Raw genomic sequence first — 25847 nt, 5'->3', positions numbered from 1 at the left:
CGGACTTCTAATCTGGCAAGACAGGTTCAATTCTGAACTCCCCCACATGCAACCAGCTGGGTGACCTTGGGCTCGCCACAGCACTGATAAAACTGTTCTGACCGAGCAGGAATATCAGGGCTCCCTCAGCCTCACCCACCCCACAGGGTGTCTGTTATGGGGACAGGAATGGGAAGGCAACTGTAAGTCATTTTGAGCCTCCTTTGGGTAGGGAAAAGCGGCATATAAGAACCAACTCTTCTTCTTCTTCTTCTACATGGGATTCTCAGATTTTCCCTCCTTGGAAAGCAGTACCCCAATGTGGTTCAGCTATCCACCTTGGACAGTGGAAGTTATTTCAGCAGATCCCCCTTGGAAGGCAGGGATGGAGAAATGTCTGTGTTATTCCCCCTTGGAAAGGTGGAACTAGGAAAATATTTCAGCAGTCTCTCAACAGAAGATAGAGAACCAATGATTTCATCTGATGCTAGCTGGGGCTGCATACCCAGCTCAGCATCCTACCTTCATTGCCAATATTGAATAGTTGGTTAAACAAGGTGCAGAGTCACTTGTGTGCCAAAACATCAGCTCTTTATTGATTACACACAATTGAAATGAACTCAACTCAACAGCCCATCACCTGAACTTACATAGAGTTCAGAGGTACCCACCAATGACTGTAATTGGCCTTAAGTGGAACCCTCTGATTGGACAAATGAAACAAGTAATAGTAGGCTGGATCCTGTATGCCAGCCAATAGCAATCACACATTCCCAATGTTCGTGCTATGATCCCCATTTCCAGTCTGCTAAATTTGCATACACAACAGTTTCCCTTGAGGTAGCCAGGAAGAAGGCCTCAAAACTAGCAGGAAACCAGAGACCAGGGAGAGGGGAAACTAGGGTGCAGGATCGCCCTCCTCCACCCCATTGCTGAGGCAAAGCTGGCAGACTTGCTAGAAAAATGAAGCTGGAGTGAACTTTCTCCCTAAACCTCCAGCCCCCCACTGGTGGAGTCTGAAGCAACCTTATGCCCAATCACCATGACCTTTCTGCCTTTGGGCCTAATTTCCTCTGCTTATTTCCCTTTTCTAAGAAAATCTCCTATTCTACTTTTTGGAGTGGGGGGAACGCAGTCTCAGAATGTCCCAATGGATCAGTCAATTGTGTGTTCTTAAAGAACTGTGTTTTAGGGTACCCAACTGAAAATTAGCTACTACCGCATGATCTTTCTTGGCTGATTAGAATGTAGAAGATGGTTCCTCCACTAAGTTCATTGCATGTGACAGCTGCATTGAATGCCATCACACAATTTAAGAACAATTCTGAGACACCAACAGGCTTGGCTTTTAAGATCTGAAATTGGACCGTAATGGTGATGTATCCTGCTAGAACAGAAAATAAAGCTTTCCTGAATTACCCTGTTAGAAAGGGCTCAGCAGAATGGCAGGGCAAGAAAAAAGCCTGGACAAAGGTCACAGGAAGAGAAAGACTTTTCTCCTATTTTCCCTCCATGTCTCCCTCCTTTTTAAATTGCAATAATTCTGTGGCTCAGTAGGCCATCTCTGACTTTTTTGTTATAAAACTCTCACATCTCTGCAGTGTTGATAATAACACAATACACAGAATAAAATCAAATACAAGGACGGTAGTTCAAGTCAGTGTTAGGTGTTCTGCTACAATTCTAAACCATAATTTCATCACAGGTGGCAAGTTTGTCTTGAAAATATCATGTGGATTTGAAGTTTGGGAATACTTATGTTAAATCTTGGTCAGCTTGGATTCACTTTCAGTAGCCTTGAGCTAATACCATCTAGCCTACCTCACAAGCTTGTTATAAGAATCAATTGAGATAACCAGATGTACCTCAACCACAGTTAAGGGGGAAGGAAGGACAATTTCTGAGGACTCCCTAAGAGTCCTGCAGGTCAGAATCAGACTGGGAAAATATAGGATAGGCCCTAGCCCTGACGAGGAGTGCCTAATTCTCTTCTTGAAGAAAAGACTGATAGAAATGTTCTGTTAGTAGAGTATTTACTACCAACAGAGGGAAGGACCTCAACTAAAAAGATTAATGGGATCTGGCCCAGTGATATTAAGCAATATTTTGAATATTTTGTCATTTGAATAATTGTTTACATGGAACAGGTTGATATGCTATTAATGTCACTGTGGCAGTTCCACATGGGCAGAAGATGTCACTTCCACATGGGCAGAAAAGGCAGAGAGGGTGGTCATATGGAAGCGGGACAAATCCCCACTTCCACATGATGCAGCCACTGGACAGGCCCCCTCTAGTAAGGAGTAACGGTAAGGAGCTTTTACCTTCTCCAGCAAACCCTACTTGGACCTCTACAGGAGTTTTGACTATGGATCTAAATGATTATTCACTCTTCCTTCACTGAGAGAGAAAAAGGTGCTCTCGCTTTCTCTCTTTTTTTTACATGCATATGCAGATGGGATCTGATCGGAATTCTAACTGATTCCATTTAAACCATATACAGTTTTGTAGAGTTATATGCTAATGGGTATTTAGTTAAACTATCATGCCTATTTCCAATCTTAGCCTTGTAATTTAGCATCGGGGTTGATTCCTGCATTGCTGGTAGTTACATGGCAGTGGATTGCAGCAGGGTGAACAAGTAATGGTGGCTAATTGTTTTCCTTCAGATCTGGCTCTATGGGAGCATTTTCTGCGTGGTTGTCCAAGCAAATAAATTACAACACTGATTTAGTGCAGATTGCTGTTTGTGAGACAATTGCCAGGCAGATTTGATTTTTGCTTTTGCTAGAGATATTTGCAACTGTTAGCCAGTTGATTACCAGGGTCACATCATCCTGTTCTGTTTTTTTTTTTTTTTGAAGCTGCTGCATGTGATTGAGTAAAAACATCATTTGCAATCGATGTATCTTTCTAACTGGCCTTATATCTATCTTACATAGATATAAGAGATCTAAGATCTAAGATCCCTTATATCTAGGGATATAAGACCTACAGGGGGAGGAAGGGAACAATTAGGTTTTTAGCCACCAAAAGTGTAACATTCTTTTAGAATATTTACAGTTGGTTTGACTGAAATTTAGTTGGCATGACTGACTGGAAATCACTTGGTGCTATTTAATATGTATAATGGCATACATGTGAATAGCAGCATGGGAGCTGCTTCCCGAAATACAATTTCATGCCCTAGGAACTGTGTTTGTGAGGGAGAGAGAGGATTAAACAGTCCCATGAGTAGGGTTAATAACATGGGAGCCATATAAGGCTTTAAATACCCGCACCCTGAATTGAACCCCCAAACAAACTGGAAGCCAGGGTGAATGGAACAAGACTGGAAGGTTTCAATCTCTACAAGATACTCCAGTCAACGTTCTTGCTACAATATTCTTGACTAATTATAGTTTATGGACATTTTTCAAGGGCAGCCTCAGATGGAGTTCATTAGAGTAATCTAATCTGGAACAAACAACTGGAAGCACCACAGTGGCAAGATCGTATTTTATCCAGGATGAGCCACTGCTGCCTCCTATTTAGAAAAAGCAGCTGTGAGAAACCAAAGCAGTATATTTATTTATTACATTTTTATCATGCTCTTCTTCCAAGGAGCTCAGAGTTGTTCACTCAGCTTCTGCACTCCATTGGCTCTCAGTCCTGCCCATATCTTTAATAGCCACACATCTCCCATACTGTTGGATCATACCATATCTGCCATGTCTTTGTCTGTGTACATGAAAAAAGGTAATGGTATAATGCAGGGGTAGTCAACCTGTGGTCCTCCAGATGTCCATGGCCTACAATTCCCATGAGCCCCTGCCGGCAAACGCTGGCAGGGGCTCATGCGAATTGTAGTCCATAGACATCTGGAGGACCACAGGTTGACTACCTCTGGTATAATGTACTGTTCCCTTAAATGTTACCCACCTTTGATTCTATTTCTTGTTTCCTTGTTTTCTATTCTGGATTCCAAGTTTCCAGAAATGAACATCTTGGGACAATAATGTCTACATTAATGGGACCAAATAAACAAAAAATGAAATATGATGGAGGGTGATTGTTTTCAATCCATCTGTCTAGCTAATATCATCTTCCATTTTTGATGCAAAATAAAACTAGGGATGGGGGGGAATTGCAAAACTTTTTAGATGATCGTATATGTGAGGCATCTTTGTGAGATGATGTGGATAAACAGTGTTCTTCATCCATCACACTCTTCATACCCATTTAGCTATTATTTTAGACCTTAATGAATAATACAGTTGCAGTAGACATGCGCATGAAAAAAATATTTAAAAACATTTTCCAGATTTTTTAAAATACTCCCTTCAGTGCCCATAAACAACTGTTCACTACATAAAAGAATTATAGAACAGCAATATATAATCCATTTCAAGTTTTCTGAGTGTAATTGGAATATTTGTTTTAAGAAAAAAGACTACACTCATGAGCACCCTGACCTGGACTCATTCTGCACATGGAGAATAATGCACTTTCAATGTGCTTTTGCAGCTGGATTTTCCTGTGCAGAACAGGAAAATCTACTTCTAAGGTGCATTGAAGGTGCATTCACCCTTGGGTGCAGAATGGGCCCTGGAAGACCCAGGCTGGCCCAGTCTGGTCCGATGTCAGAAGCTAAGCAGGATCCGTCCTGGCTAGTACCTGAATGGGAGACCACCAAGGAAGTCCAGATTCACTATGCAGAGGCAGGCAATGACAAACCACCTCTGACCCTCTCTTGAACACTCCACGAGGGATTGCTGTAAGTTACCTGTGACTTGGTGGCACGTTTCACCACCAAACCTAGAGGTATGTGCATAAATAATATATTCTGAATAGGAGTAGCCTGTATGTGTGGGCCTGGAAAGGAGCAGAGCTACTGATTCTGAACATGGGTAGGTCAAACAGACTTTGCATAGCAGGAAATGGCCAGTGGTTGAATTTTTGGTAGGAAGAAAAATAATAGGTTCCTTTTGACCAATGGGATTCCCTAACGGGATGTTCGGCTGTAGACAAGAAAATGTTTTGTATTTCTTTGTGTATCTGATACTATGCAAAATTATGCTATGACATGACATATGGTGAGATGTGGTGATGATCTTAGAAAACTGGCTTGTTTATTGGTGGAGGAACGATAACATTGATGTTTAACACAGGTTTTAAAGATATTGTATGTTGTAAACAATCTGTTTGCCTGTGAGGATCAGAAGTTTCGCCCCCCCCCCCCCAGGATTCCCTTTGCCTCATTCAGACCTTTGTTATCTGACCATTCTCAAGAAAGGGTTCCTTTCCAACCCGCAGGGCTTTGATGAAACTCCCAAGCTGCCCCTGAGGCCCCCTGCTGCAGCCCCCAATGAAGGAAGCAGCAAGACAGTATAATGGTGTTCTCTCAGTATAGCAGAGAATGATAAAAGGTTAAAACAAACCCCAAAGCAGTCTGCATATTGCTCCTGAATTTTCTATTATTACTATATCACTATGTTAAAATTGAAAACAGTGTACAATTTCTCAAGAGGGGCCATCCATAATACATTGCTGTGCCGCACGTAGGTGTCTTATATGAAATGTATTTTATTCAGACCCAGGATACACAACACTAACATTATTAAAAGAAATTGAAGGCCTGGTCTTCTTTCCCTAATATATTCATTATTCGTGTTATAATCCTGTAGCAAAAACTAAAGCCAAAGACATATTCAATCTTATTCCAACTTACCTGCTATTCATCTCTACTGTCCAAATCAGATGAAATGCCCCCTCCCCATTATTCCTGTATTCGTTTCTGACAGTTCCGTTTCTTTGAGTGCTGTGCCTCAGTCAAGCCCTAAAGAATAGCCATGCAGGTAATTGCTTTGATACAAATTACATCTTACCAAATCTTTGAGATGTAATGCAGATTGCTGGTGACAGAACGTTGACACCTTCTATTGTAGACTGGGCAAGTAATGCTGCAGGGACTGTTTCTTAACTAGTAAATATTATTGCAGGAGTTCTCAACAGATACTCAAAAAATGTTGTAAGATACTTTCTCTATAGATGCTGTATAATAACAATTTGTTATTGCCACATAAAGATTTTATGAATGCAGGTAAGCTGAGTTTCATATGGAGCACAATACAATGATTCTTATGTTCGAACAAACTCTTTGTGATAGTCCCACAAAAAATGATATAGTCATGGAAAATCATTAAAAAACCCACTGATGACTAGCAAAAGCGAAAGCTTATGGTGTGGACATAAGAGCTTGCTGATTTCTTTTGGTAAGCTACAAAAGTTTCATATATATTTATATAGGACTACTGTCATATATATGTCCAAGATCACAGTTTAGGAGTCTGACCACTGCATGAGAACCCTACTGCAGGGATCAGCAATCTTTAACCATTCAATAACCAAACTACACCAAGAGATCAACAGAGAGCCAGGATAAGAAAAATAAACATTTGTGGAGCACGAACATTATTGTTATGGGCCAGCAGGCTGCTACCTCTTCGGATGAGGAGGAATTTGAAAAACCAGGCCCTAAACTGAAGGAATCCCCACCTGAGCAGCCAGGTCTGGCAGCAGACCCAACAGAGGAAACATTGGGAAGTGAGACTGTTTCCCAGTCATGGCTGGGCTGCTCAGTCTTCCAGGACAAGAAAGAGACAGAGGCTGACTTTCCTGTCAGTCTCTCTTGAGTCAATAGAGCCTTTCTCAACTTTTTTACCATTGAGAAATCCCTGAAACACCCACCAGGAACCCTTCCCCTTCCCACCCTTTACTGGCCCATCACTGGCCATAGGAACATGCAGATCGACATGACCGTATATGGCCATATCATCTGATAAATGTTCAACAGATGTAAAAACTATATAAAAATGAATTCATTCCCATCCATTCAGGAAACCCTTCAAGAAACCCCAGGGTTTCATAAAAACCCTGGTTGAGAAAGTTTGGTGCAGAAAAATAAGAGGGTACTTGGTATCTCAGGAGAAATGAAGAAGCGCCCACTTAGCAGCAGCAGTTTCTTCTTCTTCTTCTTCTTCTTCTTCTTCTTCTTCTTCTTCTTCTTCTTCTTCTTCTTCTTCTTCTTCTTCTTCTTCTTCTTCTTCTTCTTCTCCTCCTCCTCCTCCTCCTCCTCCTCCTCCTCCTTCTCCTTCTCCTCCTTCTTCTCCTCCTCCTCAAATCACCCTCCACATACATACCAGCATTCATAATTCAGTGCTTCTCCTGTGACCTTTCTATTCAATGCTTATGTGCCATCTTAATATATTAGAGGGGTTCTACAGTCAATCTGATGCACAAGCCACTGAAATATTCAAAACATGGCATGGCTTCTTGCTTCCTCTCTGGCTCATATGCAGCTTGTTTAAGATGCCCCTGATCCCTACTGTGTTTCCCTTTCCTTGGCAGGTGGGAGAAACGGACTTTCAGCATGTGCTTTTGGAATGCTACAAATGAAGTGGTGCAAATGAGGACAGGCACTTCACTCTGATGAGATGTGAATGCTGCGTACTTGGAAAATAAAGCTTTATCTGTTGCATATTCTTTGGAGTGTCCAAATAATATGAAACATCAGTGAGGACCTATAATCAGCTACTAATTTGTCTGTGAATGGAGGATAAGAGAGAAAATATCCTTCCAGACATTCCATCAGGCTTCTTCTTGGTAATTGATATGCTAGATTTGAGTGAATCACCAGCAGTAATCATATTATCGTTTCCATTAGACTTTTCTCCCACAGTTTTTATGGCTAAGTGATTCATCTAGCAGATAAATACATGGATGCAGACAAATACGGCAGATTGTCTTCTACGGAGCCAGGAGGTATTTATGTTCAATTTGCCATCTAAAGATCCTGACTCACCTCATTTTCCACAAGTCTAGGATTTTATTATACATATATTTTCAAAAAGAGACACCGTATCAGTGAAATATAAAAAGTGAAGTGAGAATTAGAGGGCTGAGGAGAAATGGGAAAAAATAATAAGGGATAATCTTTGCCCATAGTTTCTCTATGCAGAGGGGGCACTGGAAATTATTTTGCATCGTGTGATCAGGGATAGAGGCCCAGACAGACTAAGAACACTAATAAAATTTGAGTCCAATTTAAGACCAACAAAGATGTATTCAAGGTGTGAGCTTTCATGTTCATGCACACTTTCTCAGACAAGTGTACATTCACACAAAAGCTCATGACTTGAATAAATCTTTGTTGATCTTAAAGGTGCTATTGGACTCAAATTTTGTTATGCTACTTCAGACCAACATGGTTACCTACTTGAATCTAAAAACAATAATGTAGAATTGAGTGGCAATATTGTGAGGGACATCAGGTGTGCACCAAGAGGCTATTGGGGGATCTGTCAGTGGCACTGTTACACAAACTGGACCCAAAGAAGGAGAAATTAGTTGTAAAAGGAATAGTGCAGTCAAAGGAATAACACAGTTTTAAAAGGAATAGCAAGATGGGTCTTTCTAGGGGTACCCCAGAATAAAATTATGAAGTAAGAGAGTGAGAGAAAATGATTTTAAAAACGAAATAAAATAAGTAAAAATGTAAAGAAGTTACACTAAATACCTAAAGACCAACTCCCAAAGTAATTGCAGATGCCAACAAGAAGGCACACAGACTGTTTTCACAATGGAGGCTTTGCACCAGGCTGCAAGCTGGAGTTTGAGCCAGGGAAGGTTGCCCTGCCTCTTCCTGCTCCCACACAGGGGAGCATGTGGTCTGGTGCACCTTGTCTTCTCCAGATTTGTGCTCCTGCATGAGAGCCAGGGCAACAAAGTTCCCAGTGCAGAAATGGTCTTTTGGAAGGTAGGAGGGAGGAAATTGGGTAGTTTTAGAGAAGGGGCATACAACCTGAAATTCTGAGCTTGAGGTCTGGAGAGGAGCCTGCAACACAAATGCAGGGATGTTCTGGTAATGGGAAAAACTGGAATGCTTGTCACTGATCTGGGATGGTCTTTTTAAAGGAAAGAGTCCCATAGCTGGACATTTTACCAGGAACATGATTGGTCCAAGGCATGAAACTTGATCACAACTAGGCACCTTAAAGGTAATGGCTGTCAAACTTTGGTGGGAGGAAATGGGATGAGTATCTTGATTAGGCTATTGTGAGCTAAATCTGCATGAGCACAAAGAGCTCAGAGAGGCCCATTATGCATGGCCGCCGAAACGGCGAAACGCGGAGGGGGAAGAAGTGAAGCAAACCGCTTATGCACAGGATGGGACGCAACGGTGGCAAAACCCAGAGTAACCGATTATGCACACGGCGACCCCGGCGCCGCTTCTGGTTGCGCCCCGGTCACCCGGAAGCTGCGCTTTCTTCCGCGTTCCGCTAATGTGGCTTTTTTGGTGGCGTGCATCAAATTTGCTGCCAGTTGCGGCCGTGTGTTATCGGTGATTTTAGTCGCTGCCATTCCACCCCGAATGCGCGCTAAAACCCCCGTGCAGAAAGGCAATGGCAGAGAAAGGCAATGGCAAACCACCTGTGCTTCCACGTGCCTTGCTGGAGTCCCCATAAGTTGGCTGTGACCAGTTTTTAGACCAAAAGAACATATGCTTGTTCCAAAATATGTTCTTCCACATGATGATGGCTACCAGAATAGGAGGAAAAATTACAAAAAAGGTGTGATCACTGTGGATGTTGGTGACCATCCAGTGAACCTCAGAGATGACTCAAACAACCATAATACAGTGCCCCTTAATTACAGTATTGAGAGAAAACTCAGTAGGATACTACAGCCAGCAGTATCAAAGGCTGCTGAAAGATCTAGCAGAACTATCAGGATCACATTCTCCTTGTCTTGTTCTTGATAGAAGTGACCAAAGCACTCTTTGTTCCAAATATTGACCTGAAGCCAGATTGAAATGGGTCCAGAAAATCAATCTGAAATTGAACTTGAAGCTGAAATGCAATGGCCTGCTTTAGCGGCTGGAGACTCTGAAGGAATAGTTCAGATGCACTGATGAATGTGAAGTTTATAGCCCAAACTGAAACATTTAACCTAATTATAGTAAAAGAGTATGCAGACTATTGTTTTTGTGGTTCTGCCGAAGACCGGCTTTGAGGTCCAAGGCAGGATCAGAATGAGCAGTGTAATTGACCAATGCGTTGCTAGATCCTGTCTGCAGGATCCGGTCAGTTTAAAAAAGAAACTGACAAATCATGTGCACTGGTGGGAAGATCCATTGTAGGCGATTGTATATAAATTGGGGTTTTCAGAGGTTTCTCAGTTCATTTTTGCCTCTTGTAACACCATGCTGAGATCCTAATAAAGAGCTGCTTGAGCTCCCAATGGTCCTGGCTTCCTTTGAGCCCACAGATTTAACACAGACTTGTACCTTGTACAGCCACCATAAACACTTGATTTAGGAAAATAGACAATTTCAGCAAGTCCCTTGCTGACCTTCATGCCTTGAATTTCCTCACAGAGCATCCACACAATGTCACCTCTCACTCACAAGAGCTCAGTTTGCAGTGCACCCCCAATGGAATGATGTCTTAGGTTTATGAGGGTAAAGGGACGCTAAAAATATGGACCTCTGTCCACTCTGTTCCATAAGTCTTGGCCATCAGACACCTCACTAAGTCATCTCTCTACAAGAACACTTTTGGAACCATCCACTGTCAATGTTGAGTTTAAGGATCCTACTTAGAGTTAAACTGAATACTTATAATGTGCTACTGCATCCCTGCTGTTTTATGTTCCAAGGGATCATCCTCGTTTTGCCCAGCTGTTATAAAAAGCAGTACTTGTATACTAGTGGTATATTCTGACAATATCATCTTCTATTACCCACCAGCTGCATTCTTTAAATTAACTCACTTGGCTGGATCTCAAAATAAAGCTATTTTATGAGTGCAGTGTACCATAGACAACGATCTGTTTCCTTAGAATTCTGTACAAAGTACCAATATCAGTTCTGTTTTTCAGATGGCAACTACCCATGAGATGAGTAATTTGAAATTTAACATATTTCTCCTCCCAAAGATCTGAGCACATTAAAATGAGGTGCAAAGTGCTTCTAATGTGTCAATCATTTCCTTGTATAATTTGGGCCTTCCATTACTTAGGAAATTGCCCAAGAGGAATTTTTCCCCAGCACTTTTCATCTCCTTACCAATTCACTCCTCACACTTTAGGCAGCCACCCCCATACCTACCATGCCCTTTCTTCCATTGGGCCAGCTGTTGCTCCAGATGGTTTGTTTCTGGTTTCACCTGCAGGTGGTATGGAAAAAAGAGTTCAGGTCCAATAGGAACCAGATTAACCTTTAAGAAATAGCATTTAAAACTGAGCTTTCCAAAGTTTTGTCGTTGTGGCCTAGAAAATGGAAATGTGTACATTCTAGGGTATCTGGCATTGTACTGGCAACCTCCTGAGAGGTGGGGTGATGGGGTATATGTTTAGCAAATTTTGTATAAACTGCAACTTTTGTATAAGTTGATAATCAATGTGTCACTATTTGTTTTTCTTTTAGAATTCTGCCCTGGACGATTTTATTGGGAAGCATTTTTGTCAAGGTCTAGATCATGGACGAGAGTATACTCTAGGCTGGAGAACAACCTACTGAGTGAATTTCATCTCAACCTAGCACTCCAGACATTTAGGGCAGAATGTATTTCTCTCCGGGCGACTTGGACCCAAGCTTGTGAAGTTGTTTTGCTTGAATGGCCACGTCAAAAAGTACTGTAATTTGCTGCCGTTGATTTGTTATTAAATCTTGATGGGTTTAATTATTTGATTTTATATCTAGACCTGTTTTAAACCATATAATACTATGAAGAGGGGAGGTAGACAAATATTTGAAATCAATGAATATCCTAAATATGTTAGATTTATTTGACACAGTTCATGTAACAATGTTGGTAAGACAAGCAAAACACATACGAGCTATCCCTCCAGTTGCAGATCTTTCAAAACCATGATGAAAGATCTAAGTAGGGTAAGGGGGCCTGAATTTGCTGGGACTGAGAGAGAAAAAGATGTTAGGTTTGTTGTGGATAGCTCAATGACAGTGTCAACCTAGTGTGCTGCAATGGTGAATAAGGCAAACTCTGTGTTAGGGATTATTAGGTAAGAGTTGGAGAATGGAATGTTCCTGTACAGAGCAGGCTCATTTGGAATACTGTGTACAGTTCTGGTGACCATATCCACAGGAACGCAGAGCTGGGGAAAGTACACAGGAGGACAACCAAAATGATTAGGGGGTTTGAAGCATCTTCACCATGAGGAAAACCCAAAGAGTCTGGGACTTATCAGTTTATAAAAGAGGCGACTCAGGGGAAACACGACAGATGTTTATACAATTATTCATGGTGTAGGGAAAATTGACACAGAATTTTTCTTCACTCTCCCAAGATACTAGAACTTTGGAGCACCCAATTAAATTGGCATGCAGTAGGATCAGGACAGGCCAAAAGAAATTCTACTTTATGGAGGGAGTGATAAAAGTGTTTTAGGAATATGCAGGGGGCACTAAGCTACTTTGGTGAATAAAGTACACATAGTACTTCACAAGATCAGGGCTCAATCAAGATTTGACCAGGTGAGGGCTCCTACTTTCCAGGATACTTAAATTCCGGAATTCCTGGATCAATCCCTTCCCAAGGCCACATACCTTGGCTGCTCCTGTCCTAACCAAATTATAATCTGAAGGTGAAGACCTGGTTCTTAAAGAGAACATCAGACCAGGAAGCCTAAGGCCAGAACAGTTTGGAGGTAAGAACATTCATTTTGGGAGGACAACAGACTTTTATAGCTATGGTTTCCTTTGTTTGACTGCTCATTGCAAGAGTGATAGTCCCTTTCATAATATTGTGATAAATGTGAAAAAAAATCTTCCAAAAGGGATTCTTGCCTCTTATGTGGAATGCATCCACATAAAGAGGAAAGGACGGCACAGACTCCTTTTCCACCTCCTCCCTTGCCTCTCCCCCTTACCTATCACTTCCACAACATCCTTCCTGGTCTCTCCCCTCTCCCTCTTTCTGTTACACACACACACATGGAGACACAGACCCTTTTCCCCCACTATCCCTTTCCCTTCCCCCCCCCTAGCTATCACTTTCCTGACCTCATCACTGGTCCCTCCCCCATGTCACACACACACACACACACACACACACACACACACAGACTCCTTCTCCACTCCTTACATTTATATGATTCTATGTGGCAGGAGGGCTGCCATGTTCAGCAGTCCTTCACTGCCTCAATTGGGCAGCCCGTGGCTGGCTGCTGTGAGGCTCCTTTGGGGCTCCCATGCCAGTGTGCCTGGAATGGCCTCCAAGGGCAGTGGCACCTCAGCTGAGCTGGCCACTGCAGGCTCTGCCTTCATGGCTGGGCTGGCCTTCACCACCACAGCTGCCCCAGCCATTGCAGGCTCCAATTCCGTGGCTAGACCAACCTTCGTGAGCTCCACCTATGCAGCAAGGCTGGCCTTCTCCATTGCCGTGACTGCCCAGCCATCATGGGGTCTGGCTCTGTGGCTGGGCCAGCCTCTGCAAGCTCCAGCTCCATGGGTGGGCTTGCTTCGGCAGCCTGCAGCTCCATGACTGAGCCAGCCTTCTCCACTGCTGCCGCAGCCCTGACTTGGTAGGCAGTGACCCTATGGCTGGGCCAGCCTCATCAGCCACTGCAACCACCATTGGCCATCTCTGTGATGGCTGCTCTTCAAGGTCTTCTGGTAAACTCGGTGGGCGGGACTTACAGATTTAACTTCCGTTTTACCGAATGCACCAGAAGATGTATTCCACATCAACAATTCCAAATGACAAAAGTGCCTTTCAGATGTTACCTCCCTATGTATCTGAAGCCTTCTAGCTGTGAAACCTTCTAGCTGTGATACATGCAGCTGCCATTTTGTCTGAATAAGCAGGAGTGGTCATATTTTGCGTACAAATACCACTTCAGTACTCATGAACCAAACACTGGTTTTGCATATGCAAAATTTGCAGATTCCCTTATTCAGAAAACATGGTAACTGAGAGTATCATGGGAATAATATGACATACAGTAAGGACTGAGAATATAGGAATATCAAACTCCAATATAATGGGGGAGAGAATTATTTTAAAGCCTTACCAGAATCTCATGGGTACACAACATTAGCGAGAACTACAATCAGACCTTTTCACAATATTCCTTTCTCCAAGGGTATGATCATAAAATCTGAGATCCTGATATGGGTCAAAGCAGTATGACTATTCTTTCCATGCTGGGAAGCCTTTAAAAAATAGATAAAAATAAAAATCCACTGCCCTGATAGGGTGGTGTAAGATTAAAAACTGGAGTTGTGTTTGCTCCAAACAATCAAATATTTCATGGGACTTGCAAGATTCTTAAATGGATGATTGTAGCACAGTAATATGTTTTCACAGAACCACCCAGGATCCATGATAACTCTTTTGAAATGGTCAGGGAAAAATGGTTGTAAAATGGCATCACTGTGTCCCATATTTATTTACCATCTGTTCCTTTTAGATCAATTTTGTTCGGTTTGAACAAATCTGAACTTGATTTTATTTTTACTCACTCGGCAAGGCTGGTAGTGCAACTTTTGTGGCTGAAAACAAAACCATTTGTCATGCAAATGGCAACAAAATAACTATTGGAATCTGTACTTAAAAGGTAGCTGGCGCATTTGCAGACCCAGGGGTAAAGAGGGAATGCTGTGAAATAATAAAATACACACCACCACTTGTTTGGGGGTAAAATAAAGGTCACAGCTTTTATTGATTGCATCATAGGGTCATTGGCACAGCATGGAGGTGAATCCTGAAATTTGGAGAGCCATCCACTGCCCAATTGACCCCCCTTCCCAGCACGTCTGCTGGAGGTGAAACCATGAAGAAGCAACCCTTGGGATGAAGGGGTTTCTGAACACAGCATGGTTCCCTTCCACCTGGGGGGGGGGGTGTGAGAGCCCCACTGACAGCCCCTGAACTGGACATGACACTAAATCATGCTTAAGCAGTCACAGGAGGAGGCAATACTCCTACTCCTGCAACCAACAAAGCAATCTGCCACATATGCTGTACAGCCCAATATCCATCCCCCACTCAGAAAAGTGTACCTTGTCTACCCTGTAGAGGGCTGGTTGCCAGAAACTAATGTCTGGGTGGCCTATAACCCATCCTCTAAGGTACTCAACCAGCTGAACTGCAGCCTTGCAATCTTTCCTCCTGGCCAAATATATAATGTCTGGCGAAATGGCCCTGCACCACTTATGGTGCTCCAGAAATTCAACCAAAGCTTGGAAGATTTCCTGGTCCATAGTATAATCCCTTTTGGGTCTGGAAGATAATTCTCTCCAAGGTGGATGATCAAGGCACCCAGAAGTCCAAAGCTGAAAACATGACACATTCCATGGTAACCTATCCAGATTACCTGTAACTGTTCACCAAGTCCCAAGCATTTACCTTATCCAGACAATGATCTCCCACCCAGGAGACAGTGCTGTGGGCCATGATGCACGCTACCTGGAAAAAAACATGCAACCGAAGGAGAAGATGAGGTTGGTTCTTATACGCCGCCTTTCTCTACCAGGAGTCTCAAAGCAGCTTACAGTCACCTTCCCTTTCCTCTCTCCACAACAGACACCCTGTGAGGTAGGTGAGAGAGCCCTGATATTACTGTTCAGTCAGAACAGCTTTATCAGTGCCGTGGCGAGCCCAAGGTCACCCAACTGGCTGCATGTGGGGGAGTGCAGAATCGAACCCAGCTTGCCAGATTAGAAGTCCGCACTCTTAACCACTACACTAAACTGGCTTTCAGGACCGTATACAAGCATTGTGCCATGTAAGGACCAGATTGGTATTATCATGGTGCAAAGCCATGAATAACTCACTGCTGCAAAATAGCACCCCCCCCCAAAAAAAAAAGCTAATGCAGAAGCCACATGAAAAGGGTGGCCTTGAAAGAAGACCAACAGATTCTCAGGAACTACTGCACAATCTTTGATAGGATGTCCAGAGTTATGGTTCCCCTGCATCAGGCTAGGGAGGTGAAGCTTTTCTCCATCCCTTCAATGTGGCAGCTATATCTTTTCATAACAAGGCCTTGAGGTTCAGATTACTTTTTTTAAAAGTTCCTATCCATAATGGTTACAGAATAATATATAGAAACATCTAGAACTGGGTTCATAGCTTCCATTCTACCAACAGTGGAGCTTTCCTCTGACATACATTATTAAGTACTGTCTTTGCTCGAAGTTAACATGATGTCTCAACTAACCTTTTTTTGGATATAAAAAATAACAAGAGATTCCAAGGAAAACTACTTACAGACCATCAAGTTTAGAGCACACTGCTAACTGCAGCCACCAAACTTGACTTGCTAGGCCAAAGTGGAAACAGGCAAAAAGGATTCCTTAAAAATAGAGTTACACTACTTACAGAATAATTCCCTATACCACACAAGTAGTCTTCTACCAGGGCAAGGAGCTGTGCTGTTGTACAAAGCATATGTTTCACAAACCAAGGCATTTCTGTTAGGTAAAGAGAATCTTTGGGCTTGATTCATTTCAATTGAGCCAGAAAATACCAAGGTTCACAAAGATAGGAAGGAGATAACGGGCCTATACAGCAACACAATTTGCCTTCTGGCTCATTAATAAACTACTAATTATAAATCCCTATTGCAAGTCTCTGTCCATACATTCCAGGCAAAAATTAAAATCACACTGGTGATTTGCATTATTCATTCCAAGTAGAGAAATGCAATTTTCACAAATGCTGATGTCATAAGTTGTTTTAAAATAATATTCTTCTGCTTTGTATATTTTCTGAAATTTAAAGCACAGTAACAGAATTCAACTGTGAATGAAATGAGTATACAAGGAATATCCTAGCTGCATGTACCTGTTAAAGAAAGTTTAACTTTCACTGATCAGCTGGAGTATTGACCTTCAAAGCCCTATATGATTTGGGACCTAAATACCTAAAGGACCACCAAAGTTTTTATGAACCTACACAACCACCATGGTCATCTTCAGAGGCCCTGCTTTAGATGCCCCTGCCTCCTATTATTAGATGGGTGGTAACACAGGAGAGAGTCTTCTTGGTCATGGTACCAAAGCTTTGGATTTCTCTACCCAAGGTGATTTGTCTGATTCCTGCTGTTGTCATCTCCCACCCGAAAGTGAAGACTTTTTTGTTTCATTTGGCACTTCCTCATTGATCCCTCCTGTGGTGTTTCGACAGCTCAGTTCATTTAATCTGGGCCAGGGCCTTAGACTACCTGAGTCTACTCCAGGGCTTTGTCTGGGAGGGACAGGATGAAAGGAAGTTTTTCTCAATGCAGCCCCTGGCAGTGAAAGAACTGGACTTATTAAACTGTACTCCAGTTTGAAACTATGCTGCTTCCTTATTTTGATGTCTAGCAGTGAGGACACAATGCCCCCTTTCTAACCAGTATTTTGATTGCTGTTCTATCTTTTTCATATATTTCAAATCTGTTTTTAATTGTTTTAATTATATGCAATTGGGGATTGATTTTAATGGTGTTTTACATTCTTAGCCATCTTTGCGTCCCTTTTAAAGGCAGAAATACAGCATGCAAGTTTTGTAATTGAATAAATAAGAAATGAATAAGAGGAACTGAATCCGACTTCTTGATCAGTGGCATGACTGTCAGTGTTTCAACAGCTAGGCAGGTGCTCCCCCTTCGGATTAATCTGCTCATAGATGTGTGTAATGCTTACTTTTGCTACCAATGAAGAATGATTCTCATATTCTCTTAACTGTATTTTTTTAAGCTAAACAATCATCTGCATTTTTCACAGTCTGAAAATATTGCACACTATTTTCATTTTTATCTGCATAATATTGCCTAGTAGCATAACTTTATGTGTGCAGACATAATGTTTCAATGCACAGGGGGGAAATTGGCATGCAAAACCAACAGTCCTGAAATAAGCATTCCTCCAGTAGACGAGATAAGGAAGGAAATTGAATACAACTCCCATTTCTTTGACTTCTAGCATATAGATCATCCTTAACATTCTCAGGCCTCTGGCTGCTGTGGCTAAAGCAGAAGATATTTTCTTCTGAAACTGCTGACAATGGGAGAATCCCATTTTCCTCCATAGAACAGCAAGGTACTGGATTGGATCTAGAGATCCATCAATGGAAACTGCTGGTACCACATTCTACTCATTTCTCAACCTGGGAAAATGGATTCCAGTGGTTTGCAGGGTGTATGTCAAGACGGCTGGGGGTGGGGGGTAAAGTGAAGAGGGAGGGGTTAAATTGATTCTTATTCCTCTTCCATCAATGGAGCTGTCCCTGCACACAAAACAATTATTGCATTTTTAGACCACCCCTAACATATTAAAATCCTGGTTAAGATACAATAAAACCAGCAAAAACAACAAATATCCCATAATGCTTCAATTATCCCACTTTTCTGCCATTTGTTCAGTAGTGGCATTATCTGAAGAGGGAAGGAGGAGGCCCATAAGATTTTTTGTACTTGTTCTGGCTTCAGCCATAAGCCTAGTGGAATAGTGCCATTTTACAGCCCCATTGGAACTTAAGTAGTTCCAACAGGGTCCAGGACTCTGCTCACAACTGATTCCACCAGGCTGCAGACAATGCTGTAAAGGTTGTGGTTCTGGTTGAGGCCAGCCATGCTTTTATCAGGCCAAGCACCACTAGTATGTTGGTATTAGAGCAGGGGTAGTCAATCTGTGGTCCTCCAGATGTCCATGGACTACAATTCCTATGAGCCCCTGCCAGCAAATGCTCATGGGGATTGTAGACCATGGACATCTGGAGGACCACAGGTCGGCTACCCCTGTATTAGAGGATTCCAGCATTCTTATGGGGGCATATTTCAAAAGGCAGTCCCTCAGATACACAGGGCCCAGACTGTAAAGGCCTTGAAGGTTAGAACCAAAACCTTACACTTGACCCAGAACTCCACTGACAACCAATGCAGCCGCTGGAGGATAGGCCAAATATGGGCCCTCCATGGTGTTCTGGTAAGGACTCGTGCAGCTGCATTTTGTACCAGCTGCAGTTTCCAGGTCCAGGTTAAGGCAGACCAGCATAAAGTGAGATTCAAGTGGGTAGCCGTGTTGGTCTGAAGCATCACAACAAAACAAAATCAGAGTCCAGTGGCACCTTTAAGACCAACAAAGATTTATTCAAGGTGTGAGCTTTCGAGTGCAAGCACTCTTCCTTAGACTGACCATCATGAGAGAGGGAATATATAAGCAGAAGTTAATCCTCTTAAATTAGTAAACTGTGTCACAACATCCTAATACAGCCATATGATAATTCTTTGTTAAAACAGCCAATCAGCCCCCTCGGATTCAGTTGTAGTTCACAAAAACATAGGAGAAATAAAACTGTCTATGTCAGTGATCAACGGCTTCCACCCCACCGTTTGCTGCTGGCCCCATCTGTCTCCATACAAATGTGAAACATTCCTACAAGTAGAAGCTGAGCTGGCAGCTATCTTGTCTTGGGACCAGAGAGTCTCAAACAAGGGATCTTCAAAGGCAGTTTGCCATAATCTGCCTCTACATCATGAACCTAATGTTCCTTGGAGGTCTCCCATCCAAATAGGTTAAACCCTGCTTAGCTTCCAAGATCTGATGAGGTCTGGCTTGCTTGGACTATCTAGGTCAGGTCTGCTTATATTTAGTTGCAGGTAGGAAGGGGGACAAAGAAACTGGACGTTAACAAATTCCATACAATTTGCATATTCAGACCTCTAGATAAAGGACATGATATTCTTCATTTGATTTTATGCCCATTTCCCCCCACTGAATTATTGATCTGCAAAAATCCATCATAGTCATTACTGCTAGTTATCAAAGCTCTGTCAGTACTCAATGTTAAAAGACTGAGAGGGAAAAAAGATCTATGTAAGAGACAAAGTAATGAAAACTTTTTAATCAGTACATTAAAAAAAAACAGGAAAAGGGTATTAACACTTTTTTCCTTATAGGTGATCTAATCAATGAACCACCTAGGCATTTTAAAGACATAAAAAACCAAAGACAAAAAAACCTTTTGAAATGCATCTTCAATTACATTCTTGGGAGGTTATGTCAAGAATATGGGAACAGATCTGTCTCTGGTGCTGAAATGCTTCAATACATAAACCACAGTGGCTGAAGCTTTCAGATTATATATATATATATATATATATATATATATATATATATATATATATATATATATATATATATATATATATATATATATATATATATATATATATATATATATATATATATATATATATATATATATATATATATATATATATATATATATATATATATATATATATATATATATATATATATATATATATATATATATATATATATATATATATATATATATATATATATATATATATATATATATATATATATATATATATATATATATATATATATATATATATATACTAGGGGCCAAGTCTGTTGCATTCAGGAATACAAGGGGCACTAGATTGGGGTGGGGTGGAAGAACTCTGCAGATGGCCTCTCCCTCCCCCCAGGACCTGTAAAGGCTGCAGGCTGGAGGTCCCCGGGCAAGGAACTCATCAGCAGGGTCAGCTCTCATGCAGCAGGGACCTGCAGCCTCTGAGCCTTGAAGGGAAGTAGAAAGAGGAGGAAGTGGTCAGGGGTCAGGGACAGAAGGTGATTGGCTGGCCACTGGACAGACAAGCAAGCTGGTTGGAGGAGGAGGCACTCAGAGGAGGGACAGCCGCACTGATTAGGTGTTAAGCGCTGAGTGGCACTTAAGCCATAAGATACGCTCCTCCTCCAAGCCCTTTCCAGAAATATTCAGTGGAACAGATTCCAGGCAGAATCCTTACAGTAAATCAGGAGCTTATTAAACAGATCTTAGGAATGAAAGTCATTTTGGATAGTATTACATTATAACGTGGCTGATAAAGACAACAGCTGAGTTCTCCAGGTTAGAAAATCCCAAAACATCTATTAGCAAATGTCTTCTTTTGACCAGATACATTCTCATCCAGCTCATATAAACATATGAAGCAGTTTTACATGGAGGTCAGAGATTTGACTTGTTCTTTATTGTCATCTCTCAGTGATTCTGGTTCTTTGCAATCTCAGGCACAGGTTCTTCAAAGCTGTGACATAAGACCCTTCCATGGAGATGCCAACCACTGGATGTGGGAAGAGCTGCTCAAGGTATTTCACTTCCAGAAACAGCATGTAAAGGTCTGCATTTGGATATTCCTGAATATAGCTGAAAATATTTTTTTTCCAGATCAGTTGAACCTGAGATTCTAGGAGTAACAAAAAAATATCTCTCCAAATCTGGAAGTGTTTCAATTTGAGGGGAGGCCAGGAGTGTGGAAGGAGAATAAAGAAGCTGTCCTGGGCAAACAGCTATTGCCTTTACATTTTAAATGGCTATTATTCTCTATAGCAGAGGTGGCCTAACTGTGGCTCTCCAGATGTCCATGGATTTCGATTACCATGAACCCCTGCCACCCCCATGTGCAGGCCTCCAAAGTTCTGGTATTTTCTATGTATTTATTTATTTGATTTTTATACCATCCTCCAAGCAATCCAGCTCAGTGCAGTTAACAAAATGAGATATAAAATGCAATCTTTAAAACAGGATAAAATACCTTTTAAAATTAATTTAAAATAATAACGCAGTCCATTAAAATGTTGGCAGTGACAACCCATTATCAGAGTGGCTGGTGATGTTCTCCCCAAGGCCAGATTATGATCTGGGGCTTCTTACGATGAGTAAGTAGGTAGGTGGTTTCTTCACATAGAAAATGTGTTTTTCTATGTGAAGACCTGACCTCTGTAGTAATCTCTGTGGGAAGCCAAACCCTGCAGGAATCAAGGGCCCTATATGCTATTTTCCAGCAGTCAAGGAAGCTTCTGCTACCTCCAGTGCCTGTGGCAGGGACTATAATGGAGAGATGGATGAGCAACAAGGTCTCTAAAGCAGCCAGAAAGCCTAATGCCAGCTAAGCAAGTCTGGGTCAAGTTCAGCCCTTCCTTTCTTTTGAAAACCTGTATTATTTCCAGGCCAAGACTCTGTTTGTGAGAGGAATTTTTCTCTTGGAATGATCCTTCCAGGAAAAGAAAGAACCTGGATATCAGGTTCATAAATTTTATGGAAATTTAGTTGTACATATCTCTAAAAAAATTCTCTTTTAATCGTATTCATAATTCCCAGACCATATCCCAGCACACAAAAATCCATTGAGAGGACATAATTTAGCTTAACATAAAACATCCTTACCTATAGTGAATCAATAATTTTACTTAAAACAGCATAAAGTATAAGCAGCATGGAGCATGAAAAGCGACATAAGAACATAGCAAGCAGTATATGAATTTCATCAGTCCTCTAGGGAAAAGGGTAGAAGAACACATTCAAAGTTGGCCTGAAGGTGAATTGGTAGTAAAAGGCCTAAAATCCATTAATTTTTCCTTCAGATAAATACCTGAAAGACAGGAAGTCAGGGAAAGAGGCTTTGGATCCTCTCCACCTACTATGGGATATTCCCCAGTCCTTACACTTGATCTGCCCACTCTGCTAACCCAAACAGATTCTTACAGCTACTCTTGTAGAATAGAATAGAATAGAATAGAATAGAATAGAATAGAATAGAATAGAATAGAATAGAATAGAATAGAATAGAATACCTTTATGAGCATAAAGCTACTCTTGTATTTCTAGCAGCTTGGTGACATATCATTATTGGCAAAAATTATCATATGGTCGTGCAATACCTGAATGTCCTGTCTGGGTTTCCCTTCACCAAGGACCCCACAACTTTACTGGGTCAAGTAGTCCTATGCTGGAACCATTCCTAAACCCACTTTGAGTTTGTGCCAGCACTGTCAACATGTGTGTCTCCTGACAGTTGTCAAAACCCATTTGTTTTGCCATTATATTTTCTTTATCCACCCCAAAATGGTCCTGTTTTCCATTATGTTTATTGCTGTTTGTTTTTGCTATAGCATAGGTTAAAAGTTGGAATGTTAGAATGCTCTGGTGTAGTGCTTGCCATTTGCTCTCTGCTTCATTACTATGCAACTGCTGTCTTATTTTTGTCAATGATACCTGTTGTTTGCATATCTCAGTGGTGTGTTTGCAAGAGCTCTAAACTCCAAACTTTGTGGTCATCTTGATCTGAAGTGAGGATCCTAGCCAATATCTGTATTGCTTTGGATTGGTTGGAACAGCTGGAAGTTTCACCCATTTATCTTCTGAATTTTTTAAAAATAAAAATAAAATTGCTTTAGGTCTGTCTTGTTGGATTTATACATTCCTTAGTATAGTACTTTTAAACTCTAAAGCAAGAGAGTTCTACACGGAACACTGATAGAGTACGAGGGACTTCTCCTTGTAGAGAAATATTTACGTGTGGCGTATCCATAGCCAGAAGGTTATCAACTTGAAACCCCAGTTTATATTCAATCTTTGCCTTAGCATGCCAACTGAAATGGAGGCTGCTCGTCTCACTGGGTACCAAGAGATTGAATGACAAGGCATAGTGATTGATAAGATCATTCCTCACATAATAGAGTTCTGCATCAATACCGATGAGACGCCGCACCTCCTCCTGGCTCATGTAGACACTCAGGCTGGGCACGGCAGCAGCGGCGGCAAGGGGGGCCCCGGAGGGACCCACACTCGGCCCCCTCAGGCTTTCGGCAGCGCGAGGACTAGACGGCGGCGGCGATGGCCGGGCCTGGACAGGCTCGCCGCAGAGGCATCGCCGCTTCCGTGTGTGGGGATAGATCTGGCTTCCTCAAACTTTATTTACCCAACAAACTGCTTCAAGTTGTTGTCTCCCCTTTGAACTTTAAAGTAAAATCATCTTCTGTGTGGAATAACCTTGGCTTCAGAGTTTGGAAGTTTGAAGGCCGGGTCTTCTCATAGAACATAATGGACCTTTAAAATTTAAAGGGAAAAGAGAAGCCAACTAATAGCTGTTAACCAGGTTTGGTTTCCTTTGTGTCTCTCCCTCCCCTCACATGCTGCCACTGAGTCGTGCCTTTCACTTAAAACTCAATCCTATTTTGGAGCATGTATCATATTTCTGAAATATAGATTGCTATCAGACATGAAGAAATTCTGGCTCTGGATGTCCCAAGCGGAGGGAACTGAATTATAGTGGACTGTTGAGAGGAAACCTTCTGCAATTTAAAATTGTTATAGAGCTATTATTCTGGGTTATCATTCTGAATCAATAACTCCCATCTACTGGGATAAATATTTTAAGGGTGCTTTCCCAAACACGTACTAACCTTTGGATCAACCATGGGAGCAAGATTAAGCAGGTCTACTCAAATGTAGGTTTTTTGTTAGTCAATATAACTTAATATCAGAAAAGTGTTGTTGTTTTTTTAGAACTGCTAGCCATATTCTATAAGGAAAAAAGCATCCATTAGAAGTAACCACCTTAGAATCCCGCAATGAATAAGCTATTGAGACTGGAACCATGGTCATATTCTTGTAAATTTATGTAAAGATTTATTTCCTGTTTTTCAGTCTGGCAGGCCCCAAATCCATCAACTCACACCCCCACTGCCAATTTAAATCAACACATTCAACAACAAAGGAAACACAAATCAATCATGCCAAACCAATGACAATCTGTATGAAGCCAAAAGAAGGAAAAACACACAAAACATCGTATTACTCAAAACTCATTGCAAATATGTCAATTGAAAAACAGCCATCTTGCATCAAGAATATTTTATCCCATAGGTTGGATCCTGTGGATCCATTTAATAAATGGTGGCTCTTTCTGCCAAATCAAAGACAAAAGTCTCCAAGAGATTCTTGGGGCAGAGAAAGTTTCCTGGCACTAGGACAGTGAATCCATGGGATCCAACCCCATGGGATCCAATTCCCCTACACTTCTGGTGATAAGGGAACATGAAGCAGGTTGTTTTGTGGTGGATAAACCCTGCTTATTCTAATTCAGCATTTTAACTTCTGATTCAGTCATTCAGTGCTTCCATACAAAGCACAGACACGTGGGACCCCACTGTAGGAAGCAGCACTCACATATCTTAAGGTGCATATGTGACAGTCCTTATTATTTGAGTCCATCCATTTTGATCAGGTCATTGGTCATATTGCCAATGAAGGTTTCCAAAACTAGCAAGATGCAGTTATGCCATAAGTGTATTTGGTTATATTACACTATATATCATCTGAAGCTGTGTCAAACAGTGGCTCCCTCCCTGTGCCACTCAATTAAGTATTCAGCAATGATCACTTTCAGCATCATTAACAGGGCAAACAAACAGACATTATATATTAAGACAGGAAACCCAGGTGGCCATTTACCTCTAAAGATATACTTTTATTAATGAGTTATTGTTTTTTTTCCCCTAGCTGTTTCTTCTGTATCAGAAAGAATCTTCTAGTAAAAAGGGATCTTGGGAAATCTCATTTAAATTTCAAGGACCTCTTAGGGGATACTTGCTAATGGTTATGCTAATTGGCATAGGGTCTGAGTGACAGTTATGTCAAGGAATGATTTGCAAATCACATTTTCTTGGAGCTTATTAGCAGACTCATTAACTGTACAACAGTACATTACTCCCAGAAACTCAGATCTAAGCAGAAAATTAAAATTATTTGCTAAATGACCTAATAAAATTGAATAAAATGTGCTGAGAAAATGAAAACAGGAGTATTTCGAGACGCCAGATTTTGGCATAGAAGAATGGGCATTTGCTGTTCGTGGTGAGCTCTGCTGTGTGGCATCTGTGATCCATATGGAAGTTGTTAAAGGGCCATTCAGCCCTGAAATAAAGGAGCATCTGAAACAGCAAAAATCTTGTCTTGCCATACCCCTAAGTCAGCTGAAGCAGGAGGCAACGAAGATAAATT

The 25847-nt window shown here is 41.5% G+C and overlaps 1 long non-coding RNA gene across 5 annotated transcripts in view; it reads right to left on the bottom strand.

Annotated features, from left to right (window-relative positions):
- Window positions 1-22548, bottom strand: part of LOC143836864 (uncharacterized) — a 28438-nt gene extending 5890 nt beyond the window's left edge. For 2 of the 5 annotated variants that reach the window (XR_013230796.1, XR_013230798.1), the window contains exons 1-5: window positions 22435-22548; window positions 15390-15449; window positions 11129-11186; window positions 5690-5797; window positions 3901-3980 (exon numbers count right to left, since the gene is read on the bottom strand). This is a non-coding gene — a long non-coding RNA (uncharacterized LOC143836864). Of the gene's footprint in view, window positions 1-3567; window positions 3700-3900; window positions 3981-5689; window positions 5798-11128; window positions 11187-15389; window positions 15450-22434 lie in introns of those variants that run through there. The other 3 variants (XR_013230795.1, XR_013230797.1, XR_013230799.1) reach the window with 3 other exon arrangements.
- Between the last annotated feature and the right edge of the window lie 3299 nt (window positions 22549-25847).

This window comes from Paroedura picta, chromosome 4 (genome assembly GCF_049243985.1).
Source record: "Paroedura picta isolate Pp20150507F chromosome 4, Ppicta_v3.0, whole genome shotgun sequence".
NCBI lineage: Eukaryota > Metazoa > Chordata > Lepidosauria > Squamata > Gekkonidae > Paroedura > Paroedura picta.
This window is presented reverse-complemented; position numbering and strand designations above follow the sequence as displayed.